We start from the raw sequence: 12,389 nt of genomic DNA, 5'->3' as shown, positions 1-12,389 counted from the left end.
ATTAAAAATTAGAAGAAAATCGATAAAACCAAGAGCTAGTTCTTTGAAAGGGTAAACAAAATGACAAACCTCTGGCCAGGCTCACCAAGAAGAAAAGAGAGAGGTCCCAAATAAACAAATAAGAAATGAAAACCGATACCACAGAAATACAAAAAAAATAAGAGAATACTATGCCAACAAATTCGACAACCTAAAAGAAAGGGACCAGTTTCTAGAAACATACAGGCCACCAAAACTGAATCAAGAAGCAAGAGATAATTTGAACAGACCGATCACTAGCAGTGAAATAGAATCTGTAATTTGAAAAACTCCCTACAGGGACTTCCCTGGCGGTCCAGTGGTTAAGAATCCATCTTCCAATGCAGGGGACACAAGTTGCATCCCTGGTCGGGGAACTAAGATTCCACATGCCACGGGGCAACTAAGCCTGCATGTGCCACAACTAGAGAAAAGCCCGCACACTGCAAAAAAGAGATCCTGCGTGCCTCAACTAAGACCCAACTCAGTCAAAAATAAATAAATGAATAAAATATTTTTAAATATAAAAAATTTAAATCTCCCTACAAACAAAAGTCCAGGACCAGCGCAACACTAGTCACAGTTGCCAAAAGTGGAAACAACCCAAATGTCCACTGACAAAACATGGTACAACTGTACAGTGGAATATTACACAGCTGTAAAGGGGGATGAAGCTCTGACACACCCTACATCGTGGATGAACTTGGAAACCATTACGCTAAGTGAAAGACGCTAGACACAAAGGCTGCAGATTGTATGACCCTATTTACGTGAAATGTCCAAACAGGCAAATTCACAGAGGTACAAAGCAGACCAGTTGTTGCCAGGGGCTGGAGAGTGGGGTGGGAGTGACTGTCAATGGATAAAGGTTTCTTTCTGGGATGATGGAAAAGTTCTGGAATGAGATAAAGGTGCCGGTTACACAACATTGTGAATGTACTAAATTCCACTGAATTGTTCACTTTCAAATGGTGATTTCTGCATTTTGGGAATTTCACCTCCATTAGACAAAAGAAAGGCGTCTTTGGAACTGCTCTGCCTATGTTGATCTCTGCCCCTTTGCTTATTCCCTGCCCCGTCTCAGGCAAGCTGCCACCTTCCCTGCCCACCTTTATAGACCTGTGACCTGGGGGTACTCTAGTGCCCCTTCCCACCTGATTCTGGTCCCCACTCTAGGGCAGGACAGGTCCCACTTGTTCCTGCTGTGTCCCCAGCACCCGAAGGAGACCACACAGTAGGAGCACAGCAGGCGTTTGTTGAATGAATAAATGTTGGAAAATATATTAGCTCCAGGCTTTATCCTGAGCCTCTATTTTGCTGGAGAATTTCTCCCCAGTCTGGGGGAAGGGGGTGAGGGGGACTTTGCTTGGCTAGGAAATCCCTGCAGAGCCCAGACCTCTAAGGAGGGTACAGGACGCAAGCAGGGTCGAAGCCTCTCTGCAGAAGGAACAGCATCGTGACGAGGCCTTTCCACTCTGCAGTCAGACTCCCAGCCCCGAGAACCATAAAACAGTCCTGCTCGGACTGGAAACATTTTCTTTTAATATATTCCTGGAGGCGTTGGCAGGGCCTGTGAGGAAAATTCCAGGGGAATAAGGAGAGAGGTCTTTGGCATCCACGAAGGGCCTGGAAGGGGTCGCCAGGCCTAGGGCCTTGGGGGGACCTTGCTGTTCTTGGGGGAGGCTGAGGGGCCCAGGCAGGGCCAGGTGGCTGTCAGCACGTTATCTGGGTCTGGGAGGCTCCTGCAGACCGACAGACCTCCCTGAGTCCTGTGGTGACGGAGGTGGTGCGTGGCCTCACCAGTCGGAGACGGTTCTCCACAGGAATTCGTATAAAGCTGCTTCGAGATGTTCCCAGCAAACATGAACAACCCACAGGGTGCTGACGTCTGAGGAAGGAACCTCCCGGTGCCCAGCACAGGGCAATGGGGTCCACACACCTCCCACGGCTCCCTATTGTCCCAGGATGGAATCCCAGTCTGGCCTGTCTAGTTGTATCGCCCTGTGTCCCCTGCCCCCATGTGAGCCGGGCCCCACCACAGCCAGGTCCAGGAACACTGCCTTGTTCTCGTCCCCTCCGGCCTTTGCCCACACTGGCATGTATTGAGGGTGAAGTTCTTGATTATAAATCCTGGGGCATTGCTGGGGGAGGTCAGGGGGACTCAGAGGGGTAGATGTTTCTCAAACCTTGTCATTGGGGCTCGTAGGTGCCTTTGTCCCCTAGAAGACAGGACCCCACCTACTATGGGCTGGGCATGATGGTACATGCTGGGGGTAAAATACAGTTTGTATGAACATACACACAAAGAAGATAATTTCAAAGAGTGAAGAGTGTTTGGAAGAAAGTTGAGTGAAGGTATTTTTGTTCAGGGGTTGGGGAGGCCTCCTGAGGTTGGTGATATTTAAGCTGAGATCTGAAGGACAGGAAAGTACCGTGTAAATATGGAGAATGAGAATTTCAGACAGAAAGGATGGCTTGTGCAAAGGCCCTGGGGTGGGAAAGGACGTGGCTGTTGGCAGAACAGTGAGGAAGCCAGTGTGACTGGAGCAGAGTGGGGGAAGGAGGAGACAGGCAGGAGGGATGGGATGAGGTCAGATTGTGTGGGGCCTTGCAGGACACAGAGAGGAGGCGGAATTTATTCTGAGAGTAATAGGGAGCCATGGAGGGTGTGTGAGCCAGAGAGGATTTATGAATTGATTTATGAATCTGATTTATGAATTTGAGACATCCCCTGTGGTTACCCTGGGGAATGGGGGGCAGTGTCCAGGCAGGAGTCAGCGGGGTGGAAACCAGGGCTGGGCTGCTGGGAGGGGCAAAGTGTTTGGATTTGTATGTTTTGGAGGCCGAGGGGACAAGAGCTGCTGACCAACTGAACATGGCGGGGGGTGGGGGCGGGGAGGGAGGAGCCTCAGATGCTGCCCAGGTCTCAGGCCCAGCATGGAATGGATGGTGGGACCATTGCCTGAGACAGAAAGCCTCGGAGAGATGACATCAGGGTACCAACGGCTGTGCCTTGGCCGTGCGGTCAAGGTGTCTGGTTGGAACCACATGCCTGGGCCAGGCTGGTCGAGCTCCAGATGAAACTGTGGACCTTGTGGGCGAAGAGTGGCCTTTGACGTCCAAGCCTGGACCGGGTCCACCAGGGAGAGGCAGGCAGGGGCGTGGCCCGAGCCCTAAAACCCCAAGCTTTGTGTAAGCAGGCAGGGCCCAAGTTTTCCCCATCCGGGTCCTTTTGTTCCAGCTGGAAACTGGGACCAAGTGGAGAAATCCAGATGTGGAGTTGGATGCAGCCCCGAGACCGTGCGGTCTGGGGAGGCCCAGCATCCAGGCGTCCAGTGGGTCCGGCCTCCGTGTGGCCTCTCTGGCCACGGCCCGGCCAGGTGTGGGGGCAGGACGGTTTCAGCTTTGTGTCTCTGGCTGCAACTGCAAAGTTTAGAAAAATAATCCCAGCGCCGAGGCCTCACCCTTCCCGGTGTCAACCCAAGCTCCGGGTGGAAAAACAGGCCCCGGGCCCCTCGCCAACCCACAGATCTGAGACCCGCCCAGGGACCTGTTTAGGAGCAAGGGCAGGGGTCAGGAGGGCAAAAGACTGGCTCCCAGCATTTCTCTAGACGTGAAAGTTGACTCGGTTTTCCACCTGGAAAAGGGGGGCATTGCTCTGGACTCGCACCCACATTCAGGGTCTCCTGAAGCACCAGCTGTGTGCTCAGCCGCGGGCCACGCACTGGAGACCAACCCCTCAGACAAGCCATGGCCAGCCCTGCCCAGAGGGCCTCCCAGTCCAGCGGGACGGGGTGTGGGGTTCGCTAGACAACAGCTGTCACATTCCTGGGCCTCCGTTTTCCATCCCTGCAATGGGGAGGAAAACAGCCCCCCCTCAGGGAGTCAGCACTATCACCATGACAACCTCCTCATTTCGGACCATTCACGACCCAGCCTGGGGCCCCATGGACAAGATCCCAGCGGTCCCAAATCTTCTAGATCGGGGGCACAAGTCAGCTGTTTAAAATCAGGCGGGGTGGGAACTGGGTTGAATCACTTTCAGGTCTCCTGATCCCAGTCACTAGGAAGAAGTGGTTCAAGTGCGGCTTAAGAAGTGGGGACAGGTGGCGGGGGCGGGGAGAGGGCTGGGGTGTTGCTTAATGGGGACAGAGTTTCAGTTTTTCGAGCTGAAAGTATTCTGGAGATGGATGGCGGGGATGGTTGCCCAACAATCTGGACACACTTCATGCCACCAAACTGTGCACTGATTAAGATGGAAAGTTTTATGTGATGTGTTTTTACCCCAATAAAACGTAATTTTTAAGAAAGAAAAAAAAAAGGTGAAGACTGAAATCAGATCTGCCTCTCATGTACTGTGTGGCCTGAGCAAATGTCTTGCCCTCTCTGGGCTTCTGTTTGCTCCCTCCCTGCCTCCCTTCCAGCTCTGGATCATAGTCACAGCTCTGAACTTGATGATTCCCTGTGATTGTGCATTTCCCCCATTTCAACCCTCTGGGGCTTGAAGCGGGGCTGGGGAGCAAGGGAGATGAACGTCGGTTGAGCAGCCTTGAAATGAGTGATGGGGTGAGAAACTAGTGAGTGTGGGCCCCTCTTGCCACCTGCCAGCCATTTGGAAATAACACGTTGGCGACGGCAGCCGTCCCGGGCAAAGCCTGTTTCCTTGTGATGTTCAAGGTTGCCTGGTACCCAGGGGAGGTCAAGAGGCCAGCAGACTAAGGAAGGGTCTTGGCTGGGCCTGGAGCTTCCCCCAGCGGCAGCCTTCCAGGGAAAGCCTGGGCCAGAGCTGGGACCACCACCATTCCTGCAGGCAGAAGGTAACAAGAGGGGCCTTGAATGTAGCGTTTGGAGATGCAGGCAGACGGTGGAGGCTTGGCATACTGCCAGGGTCACCTCCATTAAAGCAGGTGGTGTCCGGCAACCTGTAATCCAGAATGATCACTAAGGCAGGAGGCAGGTGGCGGATCCAGTCTCCATCATTTGCATCTGGTGGCATCCATCTGGGGGCTTACCCCTTTCCCCACCTCGAGAGGATGACTTAAGCCCCTGGCCTGTCCAATCAAAACCTTCTATCTACAGACCACAGTGACTGGTTCCGGGAAGGGCATGGAACCTGAGCTGGGCCAGTGAGCCTCAGCCCTGAGATCTCTACTGGGCCTAGCAGGGAGAAAGGTGCTCTGCTTCCGCTGGACCATGGGGCTGGAGAAATTTAAGCCTGACCCATCTTTGCCACTCCAAGAAGCAGGAAGAGGGCTGGTCAGGGAGATGCAAATCAGAACCACAAAGAGACATCACCTCACACCCACTAGGATGGCCATAATAAAAAAGAATCTAAAAAACGGCATTGGCAAGGATGCGGAGAAACTGAAACCCTTGCGCATTGCTGGTGGGAGTGTCAAATGTTGCAGCCGCTGTGGAAAACAATGTGGTGGTTGTTCCTCTGAAAGTGAAACATAGTTCATCATCGTATGATCACAAGATCCAGCAATTTCACTCTAGGTATACACCCAATTGAAAACAGGTGTTCAAACAAACACTTGCACACACATGTTCACAGGGTTATTTATTCACAATAGTTAAAAGGTGGAAACAACCCAAATGTCCATCAACTGCTGAATGGATAAACAAAATGATGAACCCTGTAGACATACTGAGTGAGAGAAGCCAGACACAAAAGGACACATGGTGTATGATTCCATTTATATGAAATGTCTAGAACAGGCAAATCCACAGAGACAGAAAAGCAGATGAGTGGTTACCAGGGGCTGGGGGTAGGGGGAACGGGAGTGACTGATAAGGGGAACGGGGTTTCCTTTTGGGAGAAGATGAAAATGTTTTCGAACTAGATAGAGGTGATGATTGCATGACATCACCCATGTACTGAAAACTACTGAACTGTACACTTTAAAATTGTTGAAATTATAAATTTTATGTAATGTGTATTTTATCACAATTTTTTCTTTTTAGAAAAGGGAGAAGACAGCTGACAGAGAGACACAGATCCTGAAGGCATCATTTGGGGGTTCTGGACCCAGCCATAGCTGAAGGGAACCCTGACGCTAAGGTAAGGCAGCAAGGGATGGGCTTTCCCTCCCCGTAACCTGGTATTTCAGAAAATCAGCTGCTTCGTCCCCATCATGATGAGAACAGCCCTCACTGAAGGCGCTGGGGGCCTCAGGAGGCTGGAATCCCCTCCCTGACCCTCTGCTTTCCCATCTGTAAAATGGGAGGAAGGGAAAGTCCCTCCATGCCAGCAATACGAGGTCCCAGTGTGCACTCATGGTTGATCACGTATGATCGTGTTTCGTCCCCGTGGCAGCTCTGTGAACAAGGTGCTCTGAGTTCAGCAAAGGGAAGCAATTGCTGAAGCCCGTGCTCCTGCCTTCGACGCTGCGTCACATCTAGAAGCAAATGGCTGGGGCCTCAGGAGGAGGGGGGTTAGGGCTCCCCAGAGGAGGCTCAGCGGGGTGGTGACAAGCTCACTCTTAGCATCCAACAGCCCTGAGTTCGAGTCTCAGCTCTGGCCCTCTGTGATCCCGGGCCAGTGGTGTTCACCTCTGGGCCTCAGTTTCCCCTCTCCAAAACAGACTGGTTATTCTGGGCGTCAGGTGTCGGGTCTGCTGGGTGAATCGTTGCTGTCCTGGGAGAGCTCATTAATACACGGATGTGTCTGGTGGAATCCGAGCTGGGCTATGACTCCTGGTGTTGGGCAGAGGCCAGCGCTGGGGGGCAGCTTACCAGTTTACTGCCATCCGGAGGCAACGCAGCCAGGATACAGCCTCCCCTCCATGCCGTGTTGCTGTTGGCTTTTAAGAGGATATGGATGTAGAAGGAACTTGTTGATTCTTTTTCCACTTGCTGCTGAGCACTCGGCGTCCCGGCGCGCCTGGCCGGAGGCTGGCACTGTTTCCTGGAACCTGGACAGCCTCGCTTGGCCCTGGCCACAGGGACTCGCTGAGTGTTTGGCGGCTGGCTGGCTCCAGGCATCGGCGATGGCGTGGTCCTTCTCTCCCATGGCTGCCCCAGAGAGCAGGGAGAGAGTACCTCAGAGCTCCCGCGGCCTCTGGGAGCCTCCCTGGACAGGTGCCAACAGGTGAGGGTGGATCAGACAGGGTGATTCTGATGGGATCACCTCTGAGACTCCATCCTGTGGCATCTCATACGTGGGGCTCACCAGTGTTGTGTCTCAGGCTCCCTGGGCTCCTGTGGCTTCCACCATCCCACGGTTCTGTGCTTCTGTTGACTGGTGGCCATATCACCTGCGTCTGTGGGTTTTAGCACTGTGATCCCATGGCCCTAGGATCCCACAGTGTGGTCTCAGGTCTCCATTAACCCATAATGCTATGACTCTGTCATTCCTTAGTTCTGTGGCTCCTTGTTCTGTGGTCTTGTGACTCTTGGATTCATTGGAACTTCCTGACTTTACTTTCTTAAAATAAATTTATTTGTTTGTTTGTATTTTTGGTTGTATTGCGTCGTCATTGCTGCACGCGGGCTTTCTCTAGTTGCGGCGAGCAGGGGCTACTCTCAGTTGTGGTGCGCAGGCTTCTCATTGTCATGGCTTCTCTTGTTGCGGAGCACGGGCTCTAGGTGCGCAGGCTTCAGTAGTTGCAGCACGTGGGCTCAGTAGTTGTGGCTCGCGGGCTCTAGAGCGCAGGCTCAGTAGTTGTGGCGCACGGGCTCAGTTGCTCCGCAGCATGTGGGATCTTCCCAGGCCAGGGCTCGAACCCGTGTCCCTTGGATTGGCAGGCAGGTTCTTAACCACTGCGCCACCAGGGAAGCCCCACTTGTGACTTTAGAAAAGGGTAAATCATCTAACCCAGTGGGAAACAGAGTCAAGAAAACTCATGGGGTGGGTGTTGCAATGACCGCCCCTCCACCAGCACTATGTGGGCCAGCAGCAACAGTGGCATCACCCCTTTTCCAGAGGGTTCCATGTGGCTGTCATCGTCCCATAGCTCTCTCGCAGACTATCCCAACAGCTGCTGTAGTCAGTCTCCTTCTGTGGGGTGAGAACAGGGACACACAGGCCAGCCATCCTGGTCCGGCCTGAGGGAGTAAACTTTAAGTTAGGGTAAATAGGGGTCAGCCAGGTAAAAGGCAGAAGGAAGAGTGCTCCAGGTGGAGGGCACAGCCTGTGCGAAGGTCCTAGGGTGGGGAGAAGCCTGAGAGTGGGAGGCACAGGGAGAGGCAGCCAGTGTGGCTAGAGTGAGCCAGGCCAGTTCACTTTCCTTTGTCTCATGTAAGGTCAGGGAGACAGAGACCGGACAGAGGCACCTGCTATGTGCTTCACTTTCACTGTCTGACTGACTTCTCACAATGACCTTTGAATGGGCTTGTCACATAGCTAGAGAGGCCCCAAGGGGGCGTCCATTCATTCATCCATCCGTCCTACCATCTGTCTATGATACATCCATCCACCTATCACCCACCCATCCACCCACCCAGCCACGTATCCACCAACCCATCCATCCATCTCCCCACCCATCTGCCTGTGTATCAAGCCACTCATTTAGCCGTCCCATCTATTCATCCCTCCATCCCTCCATCCCCCGATCCAGCCAGCCAGCTATCATCTATCCAACCATCCATTCACGTGTCCATCCAGCCATCTGCCTTCCTTTCTGTGAGTCCGTCCATCCACTCACCCGTTTACCCATCCAACCACCCACCTACCCACTCACTCATCTATCGGTCCATCGATCCACCCATCCATCCATCTACTCACCCATTAACCGTCCATCCATCCATCCTTCATTTATTCTAACATGTGTATGATGCTGGAGATATGGTGGGACTCAGTGTGATGAAGGATGCAGCCCCATGGCCACGTAACCCATCTGTGCCCATTCGGTGTGGTCAGAGCTGTGACAGATGATACTCAGGGCACTTTGGAGGCCAGAGGATGCTGCTAACCCAGCTGGGACGAAGAGGAGTGAGTGATGTTAGAGGGGAAGGTGGACCAGGTAGAGTCACAGTCCAACGAAGGGCCTGGAGGGCAGAAAGAAATGGGGCTGGAGAGGCCCGTGAAGCCCGAAATGGTTCACGGCTCTGTCCCGTCCAGCCCTCTCCCCTTCCATCACACTCTCACCCCTCTGCTCCAGCCACACCTGCCTCCCCGCTGAACCTCCCAGACATCAGGCACATCCTCCCCGCAGGCCTCCACCCTTGCTGTGTCCTCTGCCCGGGACACCCCTCATCGGCTGGAACCCATTCACCCGTTCAGGTCTCGATACTAACATCCCACTGCAGAGTGGCCTCCCTGACCCCTGGGCTCTGCTTCCACAGCCCAGCCAGCCCCTACTTCCATGCAGCTTGGGTGCACTTGTCCACCTTCAAGGCTACCTACCACAGGGCTGAGAGGCTGAGACCACCTCCTTCCCATCCACTGTGCAGCAAGGGGTCAATGCTTGTGCAGTGGATGGAGTTATTTCGTTTTATCCTATTGATTTCTAAGCATTTATTTGGCACATATTGTATGCAGTCCTCCCATTTCGGGACTGGGGCTCTCCCCTGCCTGGTAGCCTCCCTCTCTCACTGGCCCATTCGAGCCTGGGCCTCTGCCTGCCAGGCGGCCAGTGGGTAAACACACCCCGCCCTCACCCTCGGCCTCCCGCCCTTCACTGGCCAGAACAAGGTCCTCCTGTTAATGAGCTGAGGTGGGGGCTGGAGAAGGGGGGAGGAGGAATTGGGGGCAGGGCTTTGGTTCCTGTGATCTCTCCTGCCTACTCACCCACAGAAACCTGAGTGGCGGGACTTCTCCCCGCGGCAAGGCTGTGTGTCTTCCCTCTCTGAGCATCCAGTGCCCAAATAGAGGAGGCACGACGAGCCTGCCACATTGAGCCTCAGTTTGCCCAACTGTAGAGTGGGGAACGTTGGCAACCACCAGCATCAAAAAGTGCTGAATGCGCTTTTCATGGACTAATGTATTTGGGTCTCATGATGAGCCTAAGAAGTTGGGGCTCTCATTGTCCCCATTTCACCTGGGTTTTTAGTGCTGCTGGTATAGTGCAGAAAAACTTTAAGAATTTCCAATTTTCACTTCATTAGACAGAGAGGCAGACCGACAGACAGACAGACTGAGGGAGAGAAGGAAACCACTGCAGTGAGACCGCAGGCAGTCTCTCTCCGTGTAACACAGGCACAGGTTTGTTTTGCTGTTACCTACAAAACTCTCACTAAATGCGAGAGGAAAGGAGAAAAGAGCAGGGCAGTCATTTGTCCTGCCACAGTTATCCCTGGAAAAATTATGAAGATAATGGTGGTGTAAAATCATTCTCAGAAATCAGTGCCCATAGAATGACACGTTGTTAAATTCCAGTCACTTCCTAGTGAAGTCCTTTCTCTCCTAAGGGCAACTCCATAGTCCATTCTCTAAACTGGAGAAGTAAAAATTTACATTATAATAAACTTTTGAAGGTGTCCTCCCCCACCCTGTCCAAAGAAAAGAAACACAGACACACACACACACACAACCGCTGCTGCGAGGCACAGCAACGTTAAGCAACTTGTCTCAAGTTGCACAGCAGAGCTGGGATATGAAACTCAGGGTCCTGGTGCCAGAGACCAAGACCTTCATGGCGGTGTCCTGCTGCCTCCCACGATGATGAGTTCCTGCCTCCTGAGGCTGCGGGGAGAGTGGGCAAAAGAGGAAAACCCACAAAAGTGATGTGGCAAGGTTTCGAGCATTTGGTGCTTGCTCAATAAAATTGTGTCACTATATTTCTTGTCATTTTCTTCTTTTCTTTATCATACGTTTTGGAGAGTCTAAGACCGAATGACAATAGAGTCGAGGCAAATGGAGGGTGGGAGGGGAGGCAGGGCTTGCTGAAATTCACAGAGCAAGTCAGGGTGGGTCTGCCAGACTCCAGTGCCCAGATGGCATCCTATCTGTCCCCCTATCTGTCCCCCTTCCCACCGCTTGGTCCTTCTGGAGAGATGGGTCCAGTTGGGCCATCCAAGGCAGGCTGGGTCAGGCTCCTCAGCTGCGGATGCAGCAGTGGCTAAGTGGCCTCCCTTGCTGCTCTAATGAATTCCCCAGACCCTGGGCCTGTGGTGGGGCCCGCCCAGGGCAGGGCGGCTGCCTTCCCGACATACTTTCTCTCTGGATTCACAAGGAGAGGCGGCTGGGGGAGCTGGGGGCGCCCACATGTCTCCTGGCCCAGCAGGACTCTGCCAGGAAGGGCTCAGGGGCCCCATCATCAGAGAGGCATCAGCCTCTCTGCCCCAGCCTGGCCAGGTTCCTGGAACTACTGGGTCCAGCATCACGGGAAGGGGGGCTGTTTGGGGCTCCAGCCAAGGGCTCAGGCCAGGAGGTCCTGGGTAGCAGAGTTTTCACAGCTAATGAGGGGCCTGGGCTAGCATTTCTCGTCTGGAATCTGTGGCCAAGGGCAGAGAGTGGGTGGTATGAAGGCCTTAGGGGTCCTGTCTTCTCCTGTTTTCATCCTGGCTGTGTGACCTTGAGCTGTCTCATACCTTCTCTGAGGGAAATGTAAATAAGAACGATCTGAGGTATAAGTGGCATAGTGTATAAATTACAGATTATATAATGAGGCTAACACAGGAGGCAGACACGGGGCACGGGTTAGCTCATTCAATCCTCTCAACAGTGATCACTCCCACTTTCTAGGTGAGGAAACCGAGGCACAGAGAAGTCAAGCAACTTGCCTTAGGTCACACAGCAAGGCGATGCCCAGCTGACATTCGAACCCAGGCCATGTGGCTCCTGAGTCTGTCCTAAAGTACAGTGGTAGCCGGGGTTGCTATTATTAATAGTAATTACATTACATTAATTATAAGGAATAATAACAATGTTATACTAATCATGGCAGGTGTTCTTTGCAGGCCCAGTGGCCCCCAGGGTAGGAGGAACAGAGCAAAACACAGACGTTTCCAGTCCCCCGGGTGAGGCCATCCCAACGTTCTCTGCCAGAAATATTCTGTCAGGCATCCTAGAAGAATGTCACACAGGCACCAGCCCCTAAGCCCTGCCCAAGTAGAACAGGGAGGTCTTCCTGAAGGAGTGGGCACCAGAGCCAGAACTTGGAGGATGGAGGAAGGTGTTCGGGGTGGTGGGAGACAGCAGGTACAAAGGCCGGAAGGACACCCAGAGTGAGTTCTTGTGTAATGTGAGGCTGCCGAGGTGTGCGTGGGAGGAGGGGGCTGGCTGCTTGGAAGGGGGACTTCAGGGCCGATGGGATCCAGGAGGCAGGAGCATGAAACCAGATTGCCCATGTCTCCAGGCCTCTGTTGTCTGATCTGCAGACTGGGGCATCTTAAGGACCTCTGCCTTTGCCGTTCCCTCTGCCTAGAATGTCCTTCCCTGCATCCCCTCATGGCCGGGCCATGAACAAGGCCGCGTGTGTCCAAGC

Source organism: Tursiops truncatus, chromosome 3 (genome assembly GCF_011762595.2).
Source record: "Tursiops truncatus isolate mTurTru1 chromosome 3, mTurTru1.mat.Y, whole genome shotgun sequence".
NCBI lineage: Eukaryota > Metazoa > Chordata > Mammalia > Artiodactyla > Delphinidae > Tursiops > Tursiops truncatus.
The sequence above is the reverse complement of the archived record's forward strand: the minus strand, read 5'-3'. Positions refer to the sequence as shown.